The sequence below is a fragment of the Bombus vancouverensis genome, chromosome 1 (assembly GCF_051014615.1).
Source record: "Bombus vancouverensis nearcticus chromosome 1, iyBomVanc1_principal, whole genome shotgun sequence".
NCBI lineage: Eukaryota > Metazoa > Arthropoda > Insecta > Hymenoptera > Apidae > Bombus > Bombus vancouverensis.
In genome coordinates this window covers 1,140,194-1,153,812 of record NC_134911.1, presented here as the reverse complement: position 1 = coordinate 1,153,812, position 13,619 = coordinate 1,140,194, and the positions used below count along the sequence as shown (strand labels likewise).

At 32.2% G+C, this 13,619-nt stretch overlaps 1 protein-coding gene across 3 annotated transcripts in view; it reads right to left on the bottom strand.

Moving 5' to 3' along the window:
• The window catches only part of foxo (forkhead box, sub-group O), a 300,058-nt gene that overhangs the window by 139,197 nt on the left and 147,242 nt on the right, over positions 1-13,619 (bottom strand). The gene's annotated exons all lie outside the window — the stretch shown is intronic.

Genomic DNA, 13,619 nt, shown 5'->3' with positions numbered 1-13,619 from the left:
CGTAATATAGCAAGAACATTATGTGCTATAAACTGTCTGAAGAAACGATTATACTTCGACAATAATTGAAAAAAAGAACTTTTTTGAAAAATTTACCATATATTTGTACAATGAAATATTATAACAAAGAAATATAAAAAATATAAAGGAATGCCTTTACACTTATGATCGGTAGTAAATATGATTATGATAAAAAAGGAGAATATTTTTTAAAAAGGCACATCTTAATTCAAAATGAGAAAATACAACGTGAAACAAGTAGACGTATACTTATGCACAAATTCATATTTGTCAATATCCTGTTACCATCTCCAAATCAAAAGATAACACAATATGCATATAACGCGATCCAAAAAATTCAAACTTGGACATTTTCTTGCCACTTATCTGCCACGAGTAACGACATAGATCACCCTGGCGATCGCGGACAAGTATGTCAGACAAAGGTAATTAATATTAACACGCGAACAACCGACATCACCGATGTTGCTTCCAAAAAAGTCGCCACGCGAAAGTCCACAAATCTTCTCGGAAAAGAAACTCGCTGCTGGCATCGTCCGAAGAGGAGAACAGTGGCTTTTTTCGGCTAGATAAAGAAACATTACATTGTAATCTGAAAAATTCGGCAGTCCGCGTCCTCCTTTGCGGTAATAGATTCCTTTATCGAGTCCGGCTCGTATCAGATCTTCTCCCGGTCTCTCTTTTCCTCTTCCTCTTCCTTTTTCTTTCTTTCTCTCTCTCACTCTCTCTCCCTCTCTTCCTCTTTCTCCCTTTATCGTGGCTGAAATATCGGCAAATAGAAAAGAGCCGGTCGATATCCAGAGAAGTTGGAAAGTTTATCGTGGCATAGGTGCAGATAATTGATCGAACCTTCCCCGTACTTCTCCTCGTCCACTTGTTTTCCTAACTTTGCTGGTTAGTGGTAATTTCTCGATAGGCCAGCTACCGGCCCGTCCAGGACACTCGCGACCGATCGAGCTTTTCAAAACCAACTTTTGCGGCCGCTTTTGTAAATCGCCCGCCGCGTTGATAATGTCTCGGCAAAAGGTGTCAACGAGGGACCAATTTCATCGAGCTTTTTTTAACAAAGGTAGGAGGAGAACTTGAAACTTTCGCTTTCCAGTGTATTATTAAGGGCAATTTGAGCTTAAAGTTCGAAATTTAAAACACAAGTTGATGCGAAGTATAGAAGTTAAGACAATTGAATAGCGGAAACAGAGTAATAACTGATGTACAAATTTGATTCAAAAACGTCTTCTGTATTTTATGAATACCAAAGTATCGTATCGTGTTTAGGTTGTGCGTGTTTATGCATTTGCGGAAAATTTTGCAAAAATGCACGTAACGTATATTTATGGAAAAGAATATAAAGTGTCCAATGTACAGTACTTGCTGTTACATTGACAATACTTTTCTATTGAATTATGTGCAAAAGTATGCAAAAAGTTCATTGTTTCAACTAAAATATATTATGATATAAATAATAAATTGCTCTTGACTGCCCATTTTATTACTGAATGCATAGACGGTCGTACATGTAATAATTATATAATTTAATCTTTTATTACCATATCATAAATTCACAGAATTTCTTTAGAATATTCTTAGAATATCATCCTTGTACTCTCATCGTCAGGAAATTCACCCCACTTGGATACCACTCAATATATGTGTATTGACGTGTATGATACATGTGTATCATTGTGTATTCATTCTTGACCATTAGATTACCCGATTTGAAAGCAAGAATTGAAAATGCTTATCGAAATGAGAATACGAAGCGTATGATGTCAGGTTGCATGTAATTAATGCAAAGGGATAAATAAGCTCAACTATTGACATATATGTACATACGTATGTACCTGTACAATATCTTACCATTAGTATATTTAATAAACCTTACTATTAAAGTTCTTTATTTTATTAAAAATATGAAAAGCATAAGAAACAAGTGCATATATATATATATATACACAATAATACACGTGTTTATTATTATTTATTTCCTCTCAATTATCCTACTTATTTAATTTCCACTCCACAGGATAATTGCCTCAAACTAATATTTTTAATTTACAGTTCAAAAGAAATTTAGACGAATTGCGTTAACTACACTGTGGCGCAATGAGTATTATTTGTCGAGGTAGAAGCAAGAATTCGCGAAGACGATCCAGGAAAGGAATCTCATAATCGATCCTATCTATCAAACAATAGCTCAAGTTGAACTACCGGACATTTTTAAAGATGAATATGGAGACATTTTTGTCGCCTGTACACGATACAGGGAAGAGGATATGGTCAGGAGCGGAAAAGGCTTTCGCTCAAATTAGATCCGGGAGTTCCGGGACTGTCGGCGTGCGCCGATTTCCCCACAATTTATACGTGGTAGTATTTTTGTGCAATTTGTGCCGGTTATGAGGACGTGGAAGCACGACGGTTCCACCGTGAAAAATATAGCTGGAATTTATCGCGGAGACTTCTATCCACTTTTCTCTTCCTTCCTCTCCATCACCAACAGAATATCTATTATTCGTCACTGTCCATGGCCTCGGAGTAACTGACCCAGAATAAAATTATAAACCGATTCACCGAGAATCGCGTCCCCGTCTTCCGATTATTTCGAAACATCATACGAATACATTTGTTAGTTCATCGTTGAATAATTCTACCTTGTTTCTTTTTGTCACCGAAATAAATTGTTCAGTAGTTTGAAGTTCATCGTTCTTTTAAATAAGCAGATGAGTATCTTTCGAATTAGAAATATGTAACATGCAATCGATATCGAAGAAACGTCTGCTGAAATTATGGGTTTTCGAAAATGATATTCTAAGGTAAATGGATGTGCAAGATGAAAATAATGCACTCTTCTTCGAAATAGAATGAAACTGATTAAATTCGTATCATTTAATAGATATCGTTCAAATTTACAAGCATATGTGGTAGGTACCAAATGTAATAAGATTGCCTGGTTCATAGTTTTGGTAGCTTCAAGAAAAAGCCAATGGACTATTGTTGTGAACCTTACTAGTGTTTGTACTTTAATTAAAAATGTTTAAACTTTATTTTTAAATCTCCATCAATTTAATTAATACAGAGTAATTGTCAGATAAATAATAACACTTTGAGTGAATGCGTTATATGAATAGTTAAAACTCGGGCAATCTTCGAATAGAATAACTTCTTTGCAATTGGACCAAATGATTTGAATCTTTTTGAGAAGGTAGAAAGATTAGATTAATAGTGACCTGTAAAAAATAATTTTGAAAGAATTGAAATTGATTGGAATTGCGAAGAAAATGTGAAAGGTCGCTTTTTACAATATTTTATTAATATGAGAGAAACTGTAACTGAGACAATCCTGCATTGGATTAGTTGTTAAAGAATTCTTATCTAGAAAGCATCTTTTAATGTCCAAAATTCAAAATTGCATCAACTATCTCTCTTTTCGTATGATTATAAATACTGGGAAAGCAATAATTGGAAAAGAAAAAGAACAAAATGAACGCTCTAACGAATGAAGATCTGTAGTATTATTTCAGAGAAATTAAAAAACATTTCCATTCAATATATGAAAGAAACCATTAATTCACAAAAATGTAACTATAGTTTTTAAATATTTATAACTATATTTTTGGAACACAAGTCATATACCTATACTATTGATTAAATTACTTAAATTGATTTACTGAATTGCTAAAAGTGATTTGGGGTCAGTTAATGGGCGGTATCAAATTTATATCACTCGGTTAATAAAAATACTAAAAATTAATGACCAAACCATTAACAATAGATAGATACAGTTTTTGGATAGAGTTTAGTATTTAAAAATTCTCTATGTGAACATACGATTCTTAATTTCTGTATGAAAATTTCAAAGTTCTTTTGAATGTTCAATGATTCAATAATTTTAAATTAACAACACCAATAATGAAATATAGGTAATTTTCTATAATAGTTTCAAGTTGTTTATTAGGTTCATTCGTTATGATAATATAACTTCAGACAAAAATCAGTTTAATATTATATTAAATTTAATTAGTGTAATAATTAGGGATACTTAAATTGAGAATTTGTGTTATATAAAACATGAAACGACATATAAACGATATAATAGCAATATTTCTTAATTAAAAATGCTTTATAAAAGTCATATAAATGAATAATTTGTTGAAACTTAATTTTACGCTAAGAGTTAATCTGGAATAGGTAAATATTCAACGCAGAATACAAATGCAACGATTTTCAAGTCTTCAAGATTTGTATTATCTATCTTCTTACTTTCTTTTATATTAATATATCATAAAGTCTGAAACATCGACCGTTTCAATACATTTACGAACAGCGTTGAAATTTCCACGAATCATGTGCTCACGAAAACCGATTTTCTCAACGAACTAAAGGAATCCTTAACGAGCGAAGAAATTTTGGCGAGCAATTTCAGATATGATTTGACGCGCGTTTTGCGTGTCGAGTTGTATATTCCAGAAGATCATATCTTGCACCAACTGCTTTAATTTATCAGGCCAATCGAAATATCGTCTGGTCGCGAAGGAAAGAGAAAAGAAAGGAAGAGAAGCGAGCTGTTGCGCGATCGTCTCTGGGATTCTTCCGTCACGGATAATTAACCATTTCACGAAAGATCCTCAACACCGATCAACCGAGTTTAGTTTCGCGGATGATGCATTGCGAACGTTCTCGACAATCCGACATTAACCCAAGCGTCGCGTAGGCGTTAAAAGCACCCATCATGCCTTCTCATGAATTACTCCTTACCGGCTTGCAACCTAACCTAAAGCCCTTCGAAAGAAGAAAGAACAGCGTCGCCGAAAAGAGGGAAGCCCCGAAAGAAGCTGCGAGGAGAAAATGTCCAAAATGAATTTTACACTGATAAAACTTTTACAGCTGTGCTCCACTTTACGTACTGAGTTATTCATAACGTATTTAACAGCCGATATATTTTATTAGAATCTATATATATAAATGCTACTTGACAAATCTCTATTTTTCGGTGAGAAATACAGACCTCATATTTCGATGAAAAGTAGACAAAAACTGTTCGGCATTCATCAAGAACTTGTTTCACCGTATTTATATTCTAATTTTTAAAAAGCACTTTTACATAATAAGAAAGAAAATACGCGACAAATTTGTAAGAATTACTTCGGTTTATTACTAAGAAAGATAATTTTATTGGGAAAGTACTCGTGAAGATATTCAATAAATAGCGAAAAGTTACCAAAGGAGATAGTGTTTGCAATAATCTGGTAATTCTATAAAGATACAATACCTTCAAATTTGTTTAACATCTTCGAGGAGCGTCGACTAAAGTCAACAATACGCTACGCAATCGCTCTTGCTCGCAGTCGTCAAGTGATTGCCGTACCGAAATACTAAATTTTGCTACGAAGTTTCCGAATAATTTGATATTATAGGTATCCTATATTTGGTGGAAGTGGAAATGGTCATATAATCAAATGAAATTTTAAGTTCTATTCAGAATTTTTTAGTTATAAAAATTTCATATTTGAGTAAGATAACATGAGTTTTGTATATTATTGATGAAGAGTAGATAAAAAATCTTGAATCTTCAATTGAATGTACAATTTCTTTCATTGGATATAATAGTCACAGACTATCAATACCCATATGTCCCATGCATACATGTTAGGGCACCTGTTGGTTTTATGTGGAACGTGGTAATTGACATAGATTATAATATTATAGGATTGCGTTTTGATATACATAGGAAAAATTTATTCGCGCGAGTTATAGTAATATAATAAATTATAATATATAATATAATATATAATATAATATAATAAAAGGAAACAGTACTGGAAAGAATGTTGGACATATGAAAACTTTTGCCAATAATCTGTATTGCAAATATCCTCTGTATCAATCAATCACCTTGGTTTACGATTAAATTTTAAGATCTTATAAATAGCATTCAATCCCCTTGCAACCTTTATTTGCAGTGCAATATCAATAAAAAAGGAAATAATTTATACCAGTAATTAATCTTATGAAGAATTGTAACAGATCTTTGAAAAACGGTTTCTTACAGAAATTTTGGACAGACCTTGATTTTCAATTTCGGTGTGATCGATGTTTTACAATCCAATGTTTACAAACCTAAAATAAAGGAAAATCAGAAAACGGAGTAATTGATCAGAATATTGCAATTTTATCTTAATTTCTTGATGTACGTTTGTAAGTAACTTTTCATACAAATTTAAGTTCTTTCGAATCTCCATATAAGCAGTTGACAAACTGAAAACAATTTATATTATCTTAAGATTAAAGTATTTCTGTAAAATGAATGTAAATGACTAACCAAACCATTAGTTAACCACATAAATGGTTAATTGAACTGATTTGTATCAAATGATTTCTATGGGATGTCATTGTACACCTCGATATTGGAAACGCGTGACGTCTTTCAGACGTTATTTGACGCTGAAGAATTAACTTACATGTGATTAGAGAAATATATACGTATATTTAAGACAGACAGAATAATTTACATAGATATGTACGAAGTTACAAGTGTAACTCATATCTAAATTTCTTCACATTTTCGATGCCAAAATTTCAATCATTCTTATATAATGACATAATTTAAGTGAAATAAGAAAATAAAAGTGAGATAACAGCATTTACCGTATATATCCTGTATCTTGTAATTTATAAGTATTCATCTTGCGTGCTGTGTTTGTTGTTGTGTTTCGTAAATAATAAATGAATTTTACCAATACGACAAAATTTATTCACCCTGCTCGAAACGAATATTATGCAATATGAAATATGGTTGTGAAAGTGTGAATGTATGATTTCTTCTTTCAACTTTATGCATAATGATTTTCTTTAAACACTAAAAATTTGTTTTTCATATGTCGTTTTAAATATTATTTCATATAAATCCTATGTCGTTTAAAATTGCATCAATTTAGGTAACTTGAGTAATTTGAACGAAGCTTAATTTCGACAATCTTTTACAACTATTAAACAAGTTACATAAAAAGAACGGTTATAATTTAGGTCGACAAACCGGAATAAAAAACAATAAATTATTATTGTAAACCTTGCATGCTATTATCTGTTGCGTGTATCTGTGTTAGCTTATGCATGTTATATACATCTTAATCACTTCAGTTAATATAGAGTACTTATCAAATAAATAATAATACCTTAGATAAGTGCGTTACGTGGTTCTTTTACTATGACAGCGTATCCCCTCATGTTACAATTATTTTGGCAAAGAATTCTTAGCTGCAAAGACAATTGTGGTGTGGTACCATATCCCTTTTAGTTTCTAGATCTGAAACTTCGTTCTCATGTCTAAAATTCAAAATTATGCGAGATGTTGTCATTGCCAAACATATGAAAATATTCGGAAGACGATAACTGATAAAATTAACGCTTTGGAATAACTTGAGTAATCTGAAGGAGGTTTAACCGCAACAGTCTTCCGCAAGTGTCAAACGAATTACGTAAAAAGATGTGCAAACGAAAGCGCGTACGATCAGAAGAACAATTTTATTAAATAAATTGCTCTTGTTTGAGAACTCGGATGATCCAACCAATGCCGTGTATCTATCCACTTATCTTCGTTTTTCGCGTCGTCACCTAATCACGGTGCGTGCAACCGCGGTAACGCGTCTGATAATCCGTTACGTAACCGAAACAAGCACCCCGAACACTTATTTCCATTAGATAAACCTATCATCAAATAAAATAATCGAACAGAGTGAATAGATACGCATTTACACATGGCATATAATTACGCTTCGAACCTATAAATCAGCAAAGAGGGACTTTTTCACTCGCGCGATATCCTTGTCTAGCGTTAAATCGATTCGCCACGGTGATTTCTTTTAATTAAAGCCTTTCGGCTAATAAAGATCAGCTAAACGATTCGTTGGCTAGGAAACAGACGATATTATCCGTGTACACCGGACGAATGATGCAATAAGTTTGCGTACGAATATGGGCTTTTTAGAACATTCCAAATTAATTAAGCGGTTAAACGGACTTCTATTGGTGTGTTTAACGATGTGTATCTTTGGTGAAGGGAAACGTTTAGAGTAATTTAAGAAACGAGCGAAACGAGTCCCGTCGTATAAATCAATGAACACTTCGATACATGGCATCGATATATGTTCGAACTAAGATTTTTTAGCACTATGCGTTGTTAATGCGGCATTAAATATTAAGTCGCATTTTCTTACTTTTGACTTAAATTGGCTTCAATTTTGGGCAATCAGAGTCAGAGAGGAGTTTGAGAACTAAGATTAAAGTACCAGTAAAATTACTGCTTTTGTATTTATGCTTTCATAAATATTTATTTTTTAATTTGTTAATCTTTATGTGGTCAGTTAGATTCAATTAACTTTCAACTAAAGGTAAAATATATATTTAACAATGGAGGCTTTTTATATTTAATATATTTGTATTTAATACTGCAGATACTATACTGTTTAATATTATGTTTAATACCGCATAGTCAAAGAGTATATTTCGGAAATGAAAGAATTACGTGACAGATAACTTGCTATACAGGTGTTGTTCATCCATCATCCCTTTCAGAAGAATACAGAGTAACAGTAATAAATAGATTGCGAACATATATATACATGCATATTTTTACGAATAATAAATAATTAAAACCAATAGAATTTAGATGCAGAATTGTTTCATCTTTACAAAATTTTATATATATAAACGAATTTAAGTAGACAATATAATTATTCGACACTATAATGCAAAAGAAGCATCAAAAATGGATATTCCGAAATACAATGAGACAGAGAGGATTTTTGCTCAAATATTAGGTTTATATATATTAGGTAAATATAAATATTAGGTTTTTGTGTAATAGATGTTTTTGCCGAGATTTTGTCGTTTTGAAATCATAATTCGAAAAGCTAAAATTTATCATTCCCTTTGTTGGTTTAATGCAATATTTTCAAAACAACTACGCTCTACTTTTTTGAAGTGCAATATGAAAAAGCACAACGTGACAAAACTGTTCTGATAGAGCAAAAACATCACGTTTTTTACAAAACCGGAATCAATAAACTTACACGATTGTAGAAACAGAAAATAAATCGCGAGTCAGATAGTTTTTACATCAATTATAAATTTTCCTTTCTAAATTAATACCATATACGTCGTAACATTTACTACGTAACGATTTATGTAATATCTATGATTATAGAAGTAAAATATTATCGATTTAGATAATTCTTATGTTGATAAGAAATTGAAATAATCATTTTGAAATCAGTTATACCTATTATTATAGTTTATTTAGAGACATTTATCATGCAAGAGTATACACCGCAGTTACAACACATTAAAATAAAAAATAAATATGTAAACCAAATATTAAGCGTTAAAATTGATATCACTCAAATGCATAATACTTTCATGCTTGCGGCTGAGCACATATTGCATTTTCACAAGCAATTAACCAACTAAATGATAAATATATTTATTTTCCATAAAACTGAGCTTAATTTTAGTGCATTATACTTTATTTACGAAAGCATCAGAAAAATGTATTTCTACTATTAGCAAAATTGCTAAGAAATGTTTTCGACAAATTAAAAACACATTTAATCCTGAAAAGGTTAAATATTACACTTCTTCTTCTAATTCATTTCAAACAGCTCCAAATCTCTGGATTCCAAATCTATGATCGAAACGTTAGACATTTCATTTTCTTTCCTTGATCTATTTGATAAGCCTCCTAGCACTCAAATTCAAATTAGACTTTCGGCTTGAATTTGAAATTCTTTCGTTAAAATTTCGATCACGTCAGCGGCTGCGATGTCGACGAAGGGCTTATCGATCTCGTTTCCCCATTGAATTCTTTTCCCCGTGTCATGCAGCGGTGATAACAATTAACTTGGCAGCGAAACGACGGATTATAAGGTCGGCTACGTACGTAGTAACTTCACCCACGACGATTACGGGTTGGCTCGACTGGAGTAAGCCGCGATCAAGTAGCTGGATCTTCGACTTGAATAACTCCGCAGTAAAACGAGCCACGGGACCCTGACACCATTGATAACGATTCCTCCTCTCGTGATCTTTCCATTGCTCTCTCGGATCTCCGCTTGTTCGTTCGCTGCAAGAAATTTCGTTCTCGAGACGAGACGCCGCGCCGTCCGGGAGAAAATGATGTCGGCCACGGGAGATGCCGCATTTTTTCGATTAAAACTTTATTCTCCTTCCCTCTCCCTCGCTCTCTCCCTTTTCTCTTTCTCTCTCTCTCCTTTTCTTCCATTTCTCAACAACATATATGTATGTGTCGGTCTCTGTCCCTGGCTATTCGATCGACTCTTTTTCTCTCTTGAATCTGGCACAGATACGGATATCCGAAAACCAGTAAAGACAAGATGCTGGGAAAGAGGAAAAAATGAGAAACGGGCACAGGAAGTTGAGAGATACTAAAGCGTTTCGATTTAGCGCATTTTGGCGCTGGAATTGAGCAAACAAAAGAAAGTTTGAATTCGATTTTTTATTCTCACTTATGTATAGTAGGGTAAGGGTGGAATGTATATAGTATTTTTAGTGTTTTCTTGTAGAGAATATAAATATAAAATAGAACATAGGAAATATAAACGTAGAGAATATAAAAAGAGAAATGGATAAATAAACTCCTTGATTACAATCGTTCGGTAGCTATAAATGTGATTAACGTCTCTTTCGTGCTTATATTTTGTCAAAAATTTTCTGTATGCAGAATTAGTACGATCATGACAATTTGTTAAATTTGCATTCTGTATTATCAGAAAGAAATTAGAGGGAAATCGTAATTTTTTGCAATTAAAATTTTCATGTCTAGTTTTAATAACTGGTGTTAATTACATTGTAAAATTTTGTGATCATGAGGCAGTGAATATTATTTCTTTCAAGTCTAACGGAACAGTATCTTACAAGGCAACCCTTAGAAAAGCTGCCGAATTACCTATAGTATTTCATAAGTAGAAGTATATAGCCCAATTTAAAAATTAGCCTTAACATATTCTTTTCATTATCAGATTTGATCCAATATAGTTTATCCCATTGTGTTATTGTGTTTAGTGCTAAAAGCAAACTAACGCCTCCTAAAAGAGTTATACGGTTCACTATGGAATTCTTACTTTCTTATTAAAATACCGATTTTTTTACTTTAATATTATCCATTCCAAAGCTACCTATCTTTACTACACAGTATTTTAACAAAAATAGAAATATACAATAAGGCATGAAGATTAAAAATAGATAATAACAATAACATAGAATATATTGAAACGATAACCGCAACAGATATATCGTCTTCGTTCTATGAGTATCGATCTATGGTATCGACATTTCTCCGCTATATTTTAATTCATTTACTTTATATATATATATATATATCAATACAAATCAATAGAAAAGCTTATAAATCAATACAAATTCAACCCTTAATTGGATCATTATAAGGCAGTAGATAATTAATTTTATTTAATTTAACATTATTTAGCACGTGGCTGCCAAACCTAATTTTCATCTTCCTTTTTGCGCGTCCCGGCATATAAGATATTGAACTAGTTTATCAAAATAGTATTTTCAAATCATGTTACATCAGTAAAAGATATATTATATCTACTTAACTTATGATATCACAGTAATACTTAAGAGACTTGCAATATTTTATCCATTCAAAAATTGCATACAACGTAAAACATAGCATATTACTGGAATAAGTGATAATATTAACAATAATATTAATGCATAAAACAGAAATTAACATAATATACCTGAAAATTATTCAATCAACTTCAAATGTAATCCAGACTGTCGTCGGGGCCGCCTATATTCAACCAGTTATCATCAGATTAGCATGAACAGTCATAAGAAAAAAAAAATCGAAATAAATGCAAACAGCACGAAATATATAAGTCGAAGAAAACTCCTGATGACAAAGCAAAGAATTAGTTCTCGTCTTAGCATAAGGAAACGAAAATGGTAGTTCCGAAAGTTCAATTCGTGAAATCTGACAGATCGAAACATTAAACAATGTTCACGGATATGAGAAAACACGAGCATCTGTAAGATTGTCAGTATGAAAGAGGTAACATCCATTTACCGTCCGAGGAATTCTCAGCGCGCGACAAGTCCTTCCACAGCAGCCGAAAAACCGAACCTGTTTATGATATCCTGGTCTTCATCTTGGTAATTAATAATCGGGGGTCACACCAGAAAATGACGTGCAGCTAAGACGACGCCAAGTCGACGTTGTAAAGAATATTTCCTTTTTTTCAGAAACAAGCTAAGAGAGAGGGAAAAACAGACATCCGGCAACGACATCCTCGGCAAATTAATTTCGCCTCTGAGTTTCTTCATTCCAATTGCGCTTGAAATAAGGAGAATCTATTAAATTACTCGCAACAAAGATAATACTGCGTGAATGATTATATTGCGGTGTTATATTTCTAATTTAATTTATTATAGTTTTCATATTTCCATCTCAACATATGCGCTACTATTTTATTCTTTGCGTTATTTATGTAAATTTTGTATTAAAACAGAATAGATATAGTTATGAACACGCGTACTGTATGTGTATGTAGGTACTTACGACATTGTAAATACGTTATGTGATACTTGTTCATTTGTGTATTCAAATTTCTTAACCTCTTGACCAATGAAATATATATATGAATATACGTTAAAAGGTTCATTAACAAAATTTATGTATTTCCTTTCTATATGACATTACAAATAATAAATGTCATCCTATGCAATGTCATCATATGCACTGTATATGCATATTCATAAGCATATACAGTGTATGCCACAGTTTTATTATTTTGTATAAACATTGCCAGTGTATTCTATAGAAAACATAAAACTACTAAAAAGTTATGACACGAATATGAAACTTAAAGCTATACACACTTATATGTGCATTCTGAAGTGTCGTTCGCCTTTTCTCAATTTATTATAAGATTGACATCGATGTACTACTGAATTGATTGCAGACGAATACTATGTGGTATGCTACTCTCTATTAGAGAATATTTCATGATACATATTTTCTAACGGCACTTGTAGAACTTCCAGCATGTAACTCGTAAAAAAGGAATGCACGTCAGCATATTCGTAAATACTTGCGGCATTCTGAAAATCGTCACAAATTACAAAGAAACCGTAACGAAACTATATTACAACAAAGAGTAGATCTTGACGTACATAATTACATTTCATACCTTTGTTATAACTCTCTAATGAAGCATCTATAGACCTTTCGCTGTATGGCATTTTAATCTTTTTTTTACCTGTAGAACACATTGAGATAGCTTGTACACTAAATTGCGGGACACCCTATGTATTGTTATCATGAATAAATATGCACCCAATGAGTATGAAAAATTAAGCGAATAACAAAGAAATTCCTAATTAATCAATTTCCGATTCCATCAGAAACTCGAATTAAAATCGTTGTAGAAAATATTTGATTAGTATTAAAGAAAAGTGAAGAAACACTTCTTTTACTAATTTCACAAAGGTCTTGAAATTAAATACGTAATATATACAACTTTTGTTATTACAGATACTCAATGATAGTCGTATAATTGCTT